Source organism: Pleurodeles waltl, chromosome 7 (genome assembly GCF_031143425.1).
Source record: "Pleurodeles waltl isolate 20211129_DDA chromosome 7, aPleWal1.hap1.20221129, whole genome shotgun sequence".
Lineage (NCBI taxonomy): Eukaryota > Metazoa > Chordata > Amphibia > Caudata > Salamandridae > Pleurodeles > Pleurodeles waltl.
In genome coordinates, this window is record NC_090446.1 from 1298862337 (window position 1) to 1298872960 (window position 10624).

Below are 10624 nucleotides of genomic sequence, written 5' to 3' on the forward strand. Positions count from 1 at the left end.
TCTGCCATGGTTAAGATACACTTTGGTGCTCTGTAAGTGCTAACTCATTACTACCAATTTATCAAAGGTATAAGGAAATTAGGAGACTTGCTCAAGATGTTGGCAGGATGACATGTGTGAGATGTGTCACTGCTCCCTGAAACTGACGATCCATAGTCCAAGTCCTAACCACTTGGCCTCACTGTACCCTCTCAATTAAAATAAATTGTGTGCTTTCCATGAAAATGCCACACTATTTATAATTTTTGGAATTTCATTTCCACACTTACAGGGCTACATTATGAGTTGCATGTCAGTTTAATAAGAAATACTGCAATATGTTAAATACAGATTCCACTGGAGCAGTAATTACTGGGTGCTAGATTACCTCCCCATGCAAGTTCTGAGGCACATACTTAGGGACAATGCTATAAAATCCCAAGTTTCCCCCATTCTGAGCTGCAAAGTCATGAACGTGCAGTATTTTCCCTGATCATAATATGTTAGACTTATGTTACACTTTACACATCCATGTTTGTGCAGGAGTTTCTTTTAGTTTCCTATTGTCAATATTTAGACAAGTGTGTACCTTCTTCATACACATTTGCACAGAATCCCAATTACAACTAGAATGCATGACCATTGTGCTGTATGCTCTGCAGAGGCAAAGGATTGGCTGCCCATTGTTTTGAACACCTTTCTAACCCACTGACAGGCAGTGTGAGAAAGAAACTGACAATACATTCACTCTCAACTACGGAGTGACCGTGACCCATTGTAAAGACCTGGAAGCAACCCAGGTCAAAGTATGCACCATAAGAGAGTCATAAGCTACACTACAAAACAAGCATGTGCAATGCAATGGGTCTTGCGTTTGCTCGAGGTAGAGCCATAAGCGTTTTAAACTCCTAGCTGGACTTTTCTTGCCACATAAAGTGAAAAGTAAAACAGTTTCACATAAGAGAGTTGATGGCCCCCATGAGCGCAAAGCAGACACACAAAAGGAAACAGAAGTTTGCTCGCAGTGAAACTTATCGGCAAAAGTGCATGTATCCATGTAATCGGCAAGAGGGCAATTATCCATGCAAGGGGCAAAAGGGCAATTATCCATGTAACAGGGTTGAAGTCATGTGAAATGTTTGATTACTGCCCAGCGAGATTGCGCATCCTACAAAATAAAAAAAAAGTAGTCCAGAAACCATACGGAAAACATCGAGCCTCGTATGTTTTCAGTAGTTGGTCGGTGTGCTGGAGAAGGGCTAAACACTGGAAAAACCATGACGTGTGCATGCCGTTCACTGATGAAATCAAGCAAATTTTAAAAGGCATAGAGAGATTACCAGGGACAGAGCGCTTTGCACTAAAAATGAGACACACCATCTTGGAAATAGCTTACTTAATGTTGCATTTCCTAAAAGTGTTAAACGTGATATGTAGGAAAGTACCATCTTGCCTGGCATGTTACCCCCATTTTTACATGTATGTCAGTTTGTTTTTGCCTGTCTCACTGGGATCCTGCTAGCCAGGACCCCAGTGACATAGTTTGTGGCCTGAATGTGTGTCGCTTAGTAGTGTCTAACTGTGTCACTGAGGCTCTGCTGATCAGAACCTCAGTGCTTATGCTCTCTCTACCTTTATAATTGTCACTATAGGCTAGTAACCATTTTCACCAATTCTAATTGGCACACTGGAACACCCTTATAATTCCTTAGTATATGGTACCTAGGTACCCAGGGTTTTGGGGTTCCAGAAGATCCCTATGGGCTGCAGCATTTCTTTTTCCACCCATAGGGAGCTCAGACAAATCTTACACAGGACTGCCACTGCAGCCTGAGTGAAATAATGCACACGTTATTTCAGAGCCATTTTACACTGCACTTAAGTAACTTATAAGTCACCTAGTAAACTTAGTGAAGGTTGGGTGTAAAGTTACTAAGTGTGAGGGCACCCTGGCACTAACCAAGGTGCCCCCACATAGTTCAGGGCAATTTCACCGGACTTTGTGAGTGCGGGACACCATTACACTTGTGCACTACATATAGGTCAATACCTATATGTAGCTTCACAATGGTAACTCCGAATATGGCCATGTAACATGTCTAAGATCATGGAATTGTCCCCCCATGCCAAATCTGGTATTGGGGTGCCAATCCCATGCATCCCTGGGGCTCCACCATGGACCCCAGGGACTGCCAAACCAGCTCTCTGGGGTTTTCTCTAGAGCTACCGCTGCTGCCAAACCACAGATAGGGATCTGCCCTACTGGGGTCTGGGCAGCCCAGTCCCAGGAAGGCAGAACAAAGGATTTCCTCTGAGAGAGGGTGTTACACCCTCTCCCTTTGGAAATAGGTGTTAAGGGCTGGGGAGGAGCAGCCTCTCCCAGCCTCTGGAAATGCTTTGAAGGGCACAGATGGTACCCTCCTTGCATAAGCCAGTCTACACCGGTTCAGGGAACCCCAACCCCTGCTCTGGCACGAAACTGGACAAAGGAAAGGGGAGTGACCACTCCCCTGTCCATCACCACCCCAGGGGTGGTGCCCAGAGCTCCTCCAGTGTGTCCCAGACATCTGCCATCTTGAATCCAGAGGTGTGAGGGCACAGTGGATGCCTCTGAGTGGCCATTGCCAGCAGGTGACGTCAGAGACCCCTCCTGATAGATGCTTACCTCACTAGGTGGCCAATCCTCCTCTCAGGGCTATTTAGGGTCTCTCCTGTGGGCTGTATCTCAGATAACTATTTGCAAGAATTCACCAGAGTTCCTCTTCATCTCCCTCTTCGCCTTCTGCCAAGGATCGACCGTCGACTGCTCCAGGACGCCTGCAAAACTGCAACAAAGTAGCAAGAAGACTACCAGTGACATTGTAGCACCTAATCCTGCCAGCTTTCTCGACTGTTTCCTGGTGGTGCATGCTCTGGGGGCTGTCTACCTTCACACTGCACTGGAAGCCACGAAGAAATCTCCTGTGGGTTGACTGAATCTTCCCCCTGCTCCAGCAGGCACCAAACCTCAGCATCACCGGTACTCTGGAACCCCTCTCATCCTGACGAGCATGGCCCCTGGAACACAGGTGGTGGACCCAAGTGATCCGGACTGTCCAGTGGTCCAACTATCCAAATTTGGAGGAGGTACGTCCTTGCCTCCCTTCTCCAGATAGTAATCCTGTGTACTGCGTGAACTGCAGCTGCTAGGGCTTCTGTGCACTTTTGCAAGGAATCCTTCATGCACAGCCTAGCCCAGGTCCCCAGCACTCCGTCCTGCATTTCTCACTGAGTTGACCACCGGCTTTGTGGGACCCTCTTTTGTAGTGTTGAGGCGACTGCCTTGCTCGGTTTTATTGAACATGTGTTCAAGTAATTCTGCGGGTGCTGCCTTCTTGTGCGTGGGCACTCAGTGTTGCTGAGGGCCCCTTATGTCTCCTCTTCCAAGTGGAGACCTCCTGCTCCTTCCTGGGCCCAGGCAGCACTCTTTTTCTTCAACCACGACCTTTGCAGCTAGCAAGGCTTGTTTGCGGTCTTTCTCCAAAGAAACAACGCTGCATCCTCCAGCACACTGTGGAACATCTTCTGCACAAAGGAGAAGTTCCTGGCACCTTTCGTTGTTGCAGAATCTTCAGCTTCTTCCACCTGGAGGCAGCCATTTTGCACCTTCATCTGGGGTTTAGTGGGCTCCTGCCCCCCCACACCATTTTGTGACTCTTGGACTTGGTCCCCTTCTTTTACAGGTCCACAGGTCCAGGAATCCTTCTTCAGTGCTTTGCAGTCTGTTGTGGTCTTCGCAGAATCTCCTATCACGAGTTTAGTGTGTTTCTGGGGAAGTAGTACCACTTTACTCCTACTTTTCAGGGTCTTGGGGTGGGGTATCTTGGACACCCTTAGTCTTTTCTTACACTCCCAACGACCCTCTACACACTACACTAGGCCAGGGGTCCCGAAGTGGTTCACATTCCACTTTCTTAGTATATGGTTTATGTTGCCCCTAGGCCTATTGCATCCTATTGTGTTCTACAGTGTTTGCACTACTTTTCTAACTGTTTATTTATCTGATTTTGGTTTGTGTATATATTTTATGTATTTTACTTACCTCCTAAGGGAGTATATCCTCTGAGATATTCTTGGCACATTGTCACTAAAATATAGTACCTTTATTTTTAGTAACTCTATTCTTGTGATATAGTGCTATATGGTATAAGTGCTATAGTAGGAGCTTTGCATGTCTTCTAGTTCAGCCTAAGCTGCTCTGCTATAGCTACCTCTATCAGCCTAAGCTGCTAGAACACTACTAATCTACTAATAAGGGATATCTGGACCCGGAACAAGGTGTAAGTACCATGAGGTACCCACCATAAGCCAGGCCAGCCTCCTATATATTATTATCAGAAACTAAATGGACGACATGGATTACTTTAACATTTTTTACATTAATTGTTCAGAAATCAATCAGTGTTTTTGGCAATAAGGTTAAGGAAATTAATCTAATGCCAATAGGGGCAACCATATGGGTGGAAATGCTTTCCTTATTAACAAAATTGATTACGATCAGAAAGTAATGAGACAGCTATTTGATCGAAAATGCTATGAGAACAAACCTGCAGGAGAATCCAATGATGGTTAAACAACTCATCCATTCAAATATAATTTAGTGGAAGGAAAGAGGGTATTTTTCGGAGGAGGAAGCAAGCTTTCTTTTGGTGACATATCCAAGGTACCCTTGCATATATAGTCCACCAAAAATGGCTAAGGGCTTATGACCTCCACCAGGAAGGCCTATCGTTACTGGTAATGATTCGGCAACTGAACATCTGTCAGAATATGTAGATGGTTTAATGTAGGAAAGTAGCCTCTTTCTAGCATAGTTACCCCCACTGTTTGTCAGTGTGTTTGACTGTGTCTACTTGGATCCTGCTAATCAGAACCACAGTAGTTATGCTCTCTCCCTTAAATTATGGTTATTGCATACTGGTAACCCAGTATTTCACCCACAATTAGCATACTGGTGCCCCCTTATACATCCCTAGTATATGGGACTGAGGTACACAGGGCATTGGAGTTCCAGGGGATACCTATGGGCAGCAGCATATCTTTTGCCACCCATAGGGAGCCCATGCACAGGGTTCTGCAGGACTGTCATTGCAGCCTGTGTAAAAAGGTGAATGCATCCTTTCACTGCCATTTACACTACACCAGGAGCCAGATGTAGCAAACAGTTTGCATGTCGCAAACAGCAAATTTAGCTGTTTGCGACATGCAAACTGTACTTGCTAATGCACAAAACCCCCTTTGCGATTCGGTTTTGCGATTCGGTAACCTGGTTACCGAATCGCAAAACGGGTTTGCGAGTCGCAATTAGGAAGGAGAGTCCCCTTCCTAATTGCGAGTTGCGATGCAATGCCAGATTGCTTTGTGAAAGTGAACGCGGTTGCAAAGCAATTGCTGTTAGCACCCATTTCAAATGGGTGCTAACCCATTCGCAAAAGGGAAGGGGTCCCAATGGGACCCCTTCCCCTCAGTGAATGGCATTAAAAACATTTTTCTAGAGCAGGCAGTGGTCCTATGGACCACTGCCTGCTCTGAAAAAATGAAACGAAAAAGTTTCATTTTTTAGTTTTGTAATGCATCTCGTTTTCCTTTGAGGAAAACCGGCTGCATTACAAAAAAAAAAAACAGCTTTATTTAAAAGCAGTCACAGACATGGTGGTCTGCTGTCTCCAGCAGGCCACCATCCCTGTGAGTGCCGCAAGTCTCAGGGGGTCGCAAATTGCGACCCACCTCATTAATATTAATGAGGTGGGCCTTTGCGACCCCCTTGTGAGTCGCAGATGGTGTCAGGGACACCATCCTACATTCCAGTTTGCAATTCGCAAATTGGAATATACCTACATCTGGCCCTTAGTCACTTATAAGTCACCCCAATAGCAGGCCCTCCAGCCCTGAGGGCAGGGTGCAGAGTACGTGGATGTGAGGGCACCCCTGCACTAACAGAGGTGGCCCCACGACCTCCAGGACCATTTTCTCGGACTTCGTGACTGCGGGATGCCATTTTATGCATGCACTGGACATAGGTCGCTACCTATGTCAGCTACAAAATGGTAACTCCAAACATAGGCATGTTTGGTATGAAACATGTAGGAATCATACCCCCATGCTTTTGCAAGAATTGGTTGTATGATTCCATGCACTCTGGCTGGGGGCTCCTTAGAGGACCTCCAGTACTGCCATTGCACCCTTCTGAGGTTTTCCAGGCAGCCCCAGCAGCTGCCACCTCCCGGACAGGTTTTCACTCTCCTGTAGCTCAAGCAGCTCGAGCAGCTTCTGCTTGAGCATGTTCTGTCTAGCAGAAGAGATAATTTCTAGGGGCATAGAAAAAAGTTAATAGAAGTGGTAGAGATCATCTTGTTGAATAACTATTTTGGGGTAGATTATGCGCAAGAGGGTACGTGAAGCCTGTACTGAAGAAAGCAGAGAGATAGTGGGCAACTTACAAAGAAAAGATACCTTAATAAGGCCTAAAAAGAGCAGAAGCAAGTACCTCTAACATTCATCACTGAATATAACATGCACAGTGAGATGATTGTTACCATACTTAGAAAACACTAGCATTTATTTCTAAGTTGTAAAAACCTTAAGGACGAAATAAGTTCCAAACCGAAAGAGGTGTACTGGAGGAGTAAGACAAGGAAGGAATTAGTATGTTTGAATTATTTGACTCCAAGAAAGATGGGAAATATGGACAAGTATTACATTCAAACAATGGACATTTGTACTTGCACTAAACATAATGTATGTGTCTATGGCTGTAACAAGATAAAGCGGTTTAGTTACAAAAAATAATATAAGATTAATCATTTTATGAACTGCAGTACAACCCATGTTGTTTATGTGTTAGGCTGTCAAAGCAATACAATCTATGTAGACAGCACGGCCAGGGCTTTGAAAAACAGCGAAAAAAGGTACCCTGTGACTGCATACCATAGAGAAGTTCATAGAAATATATTGGATATTTGGTTTAATGGGATTGATCATTTGAAGATAAACCCAAGAGTGGGGAATAGGAAGCTATACTTGCTGGAGGTCGAGACCAAATGGATTTGTACATTGACAGCAATTTTAGAGTCTTGTGTGGGCACACATATTTTAGCTTAGGCCTGTGGCCTTTTTACACAGATACATAATTTTGATTCATTTTAGCACAGCCTGCTTTTAGTGGGGGTGTTTTATTTTTCCTAATCAGTGGTATATGATAATCTATCTAGCATTTCTGCCACAAGCGTGTGCAGATAGCCCAGCACTTAGACACATGATCATGTCAGGCCTCTTTCTCAGAACACAAACACGTTTTGTTATAAAAACACCTCACAGGCCAAAGAAGGTTAGAGAGGTCATTCCAACCAGGAGATCCAGCCATGCTATTTCACTGCTACCTTGCTGCCCTCAGCCCGGCCTTGACAACCAACCAAGGAGACGGGGGGACCTCTGCTTTCAGGTAATGGTGGTGGGTGTTCCTTCCATGGACTAAGTATGGGAAGATTTGAGCTATCACTACTATGCGCTCGCTTAGAAGCTAGACATTTGTGTAGGATTCATATGCACATGTGTATTCCAACATCCTGGGGTTGTTCATTTTCTTTTCACTTATAGTAACAATCCTGATTGTGCTATGTCTCATCTTCCTAGTAATTGCAGTCCATATATTTTATTGTAGATTACAGTCTTTTCAATAAATGCATTGAAAACTGTCCTGCATCTCTTTTGTCTGCCTATGTGCGTGTGAGACCTGTGCTACTGAGAAAAAGAGGTAAGATCTGCTAACCGCAACTCCCCTGAGGAGTTACTGAGTGTCATGCATCAGGCTGCCACAAATCACCTTTACTTTCTAGGTCTTTTGTAGCTCAATAGGTACTCCCTTTCTAGGCTGTAGGTTGTTCAAGCGTGAACCTTAAAAGGATTCCCTCATTGGTGTTCCCAGCTCTGATTCCTATCCTTTGATATGGCACAACAAGTAAATATCCCAGAAAACTGTAGACAACCTATCACGCAGTTTCTCTTAGATAATGGACTAACTAATGAGGGTGGGGAAGTTACGTTCGTCGTTGAAGCTCACAACACATACAGAACGGAAACCTTTTAACTCATGGATCACCTTTCCAGAAATCAACAGACTCAAAGACATTTCACACATACAGAATAGCGAATGTACCACAACATTACAGAGCATACCAATACTTAGAAATACCTTGAACACCATGGTTGGTTTAATGGCGCCCTCCCACAGGTAAATACAACCTGTTAGATTAGGTCCCTTAAGTAATGATCGACTGCCATGGTCAACATTGGCCACATATACACCATTTCCCAATGTACACACTATGCAAGCAGCTGAAATACACACATTATACAATGAGCTATTAGCAATATATAGGCGCTTAATACACTTCGTAATCCGACCCTTGAACACCGCCCCAGCCTGGGCTGCTCCAGCTATAAATCAATTGACCATTACAGGGATAAATCCACAAGCTGTCAATTCAATAATGGGAAAGGCACCCACTGAGCGGGAGAAGATTCCGTTCTGGGTTGTGCAAAAAAAAAAAAACAGCTGGAAGCACTGTTTCCCCATATGGTACCCCAACATGAAGATAGAATTCTCATAATATGCTTGCCTCTTGGAATGGTTCTCTCTTTAGAGAATTGTGTCACTTGGGGCACAGTCTTTGCTGCAATATATAACACTATGCATGCACACCAACTCTTGCAAATCTACCAGAAGTGTTAAAACAGATTCAAAATGAACACGGGCAGGTGCAGCCCTGAATTTGGGGATTAAATGTTTACGCAATTGTAAGACAGTCTCTTCAGTTATTTTAAGTAATATTAAAGGGGAAGCAGCAGCACTAGCAATTTACCAGCAGCTCTGGGAGATTCCTCAACGGGATCAGGAACGCGAGCGGATAAAGATTATTTCTGAAACGTACACGAGTATAGGTCGGGATAGTCTGGGGGCCAGACCAACTAAACCACAACTACAAAGTACTTCCGGTAAGGAGAGTACTAAGCAAGCACAAGAAAGCTCTAAAAAACATTGGGATAAACAAAACAAAGAAAGCAGAAGCCGAAGAGGAGAATCTCCACAACCAGAGACCTCAGTAAAAAGATAAATCTAAGAAATAAGGAAACTTTTAAAAAGTCTTGATAGATACCAATATACTGACAATCACCCATCTTGTTCCTTTCAGGACACACCGGATAAATATAGTGAGGGAGGAGGATGGTCAGAACACTAAAATGACTACGTGAAGCCGATAAAGGACTCACAACATTCTTCAGAAACTTTTCCGAAAAGAGTTATGTGGAGCATTTAATTTAACAAGACAGCAACAGATAATGGCTCAAAAAGAAGCGAGTTCCATCATGCTTAACATCGAAAAGTAAGAAAAGTTGCCTTTTACTGTAGCAGAAATTCCATTTGCATCATGGTTAAAACATGGGGTGATTAATCCGCCCATTTTAACATTTCAGTTCACTGAGTGTTTAAAACATTTTGTTGTAGGCAGATTTGAGCGGTTGGGGGACAGTTAAATCTATGACGTGTAGGAGATGCCTTTCGATTGCAAATGTTTGAATGGCAAGACAAGGTTTTTTTAGCAGAAGCGAATGCAAGACTACTGTTAGTCATTCTATGATTTGTAAACAGGTGTCCTTGCACAGCACCTGCAATTCAGCCATGGCAAACTTGGCTTGCTATCTGAAGGGTACTCCTCTTTACTTGATTCACTCAGTATTTCAGATATTTTTTTATAGAAGTTATGTGATGCTGAGTGAAGAAGGTTGTTGCGGAATTAAGCCTGGAATCGCCTTCGTGATTTTGGTTTCCCAAATTGTAACTTCCTGCGGCCATGTATTATTTCTCCCCACACCCAAGAGATAAAAGTAGCAGAAATGTGGCCGCACATTGCTACTTCAAATGTAAATTTTGACAGGCTGAGCTGACTAAAGGTTCTGGTGTTTCAAAAACATGTAGCTATGACATCAGCCAGAGAGACCTCTGACCTCCAAGTAGCAAAGTCATCTGCAGAGATAAAGTCCCTATTAAATACTAACTTCCCCAAACATTTTGGACAATTGATGAGCAGTATTTTTAATGCAGCTAATACTTGATGGCTGTGCACTTTTTTAAGGTTGTTGGTTCTGGATTTGTTAGCACCTTCCAGACTGTATTTGGAATTATACATTCAGCCATCCATTCGCTTTTTTACAAGTGTCTTTGGTAGATTCCCAATAACTTTGGCATTAATTGGCAGAATCCTGCTGTTTCTATTTTTGATATGCAATGGCTGTCCCATCTTAGTAAAGTGGAGTGATGGAGCTCCCACCAGCCCACCTGTGTCGTGACCGCATGATGCTGTATTTTGCTTCACTGTTGGCCACTCTCATTCTGACCGATCCTCACTTGTATGCAGCTGATTTTCCATTGCTTGTGGTGCTTCTTCAAGTGTGCACTGAAGGTCTGTCTTGTTGTGCAGCCTGTGCCTTCCTTGGACAAACAAGGCATCTTATGAGCTGCCCCTTGTGGATATGCTGGTTCTTTCTACATCTGGGACTGTGAGGAATGCTGCTCCCTCGGCTGGGCTTATGGCTGAGACATCTGCAC

General features: G+C 44.0%; 1 long non-coding RNA gene across 3 annotated transcripts in view; it reads left to right on the forward strand.

Annotated features, from left to right (window-relative positions):
* LOC138246207 (uncharacterized) overlaps window positions 1-9692 on the forward strand; it is an 89597-nt gene extending 79905 nt beyond the window's left edge. For all 3 annotated transcript variants that reach the window (XR_011194249.1, XR_011194250.1, XR_011194251.1), the window contains one exon: window positions 9210-9692. This is a non-coding gene — a long non-coding RNA (uncharacterized lncRNA). The remainder of the gene's footprint in view (window positions 1-9209) is intronic.
* Window positions 9693-10624: the final 932 nt, after the last annotated feature.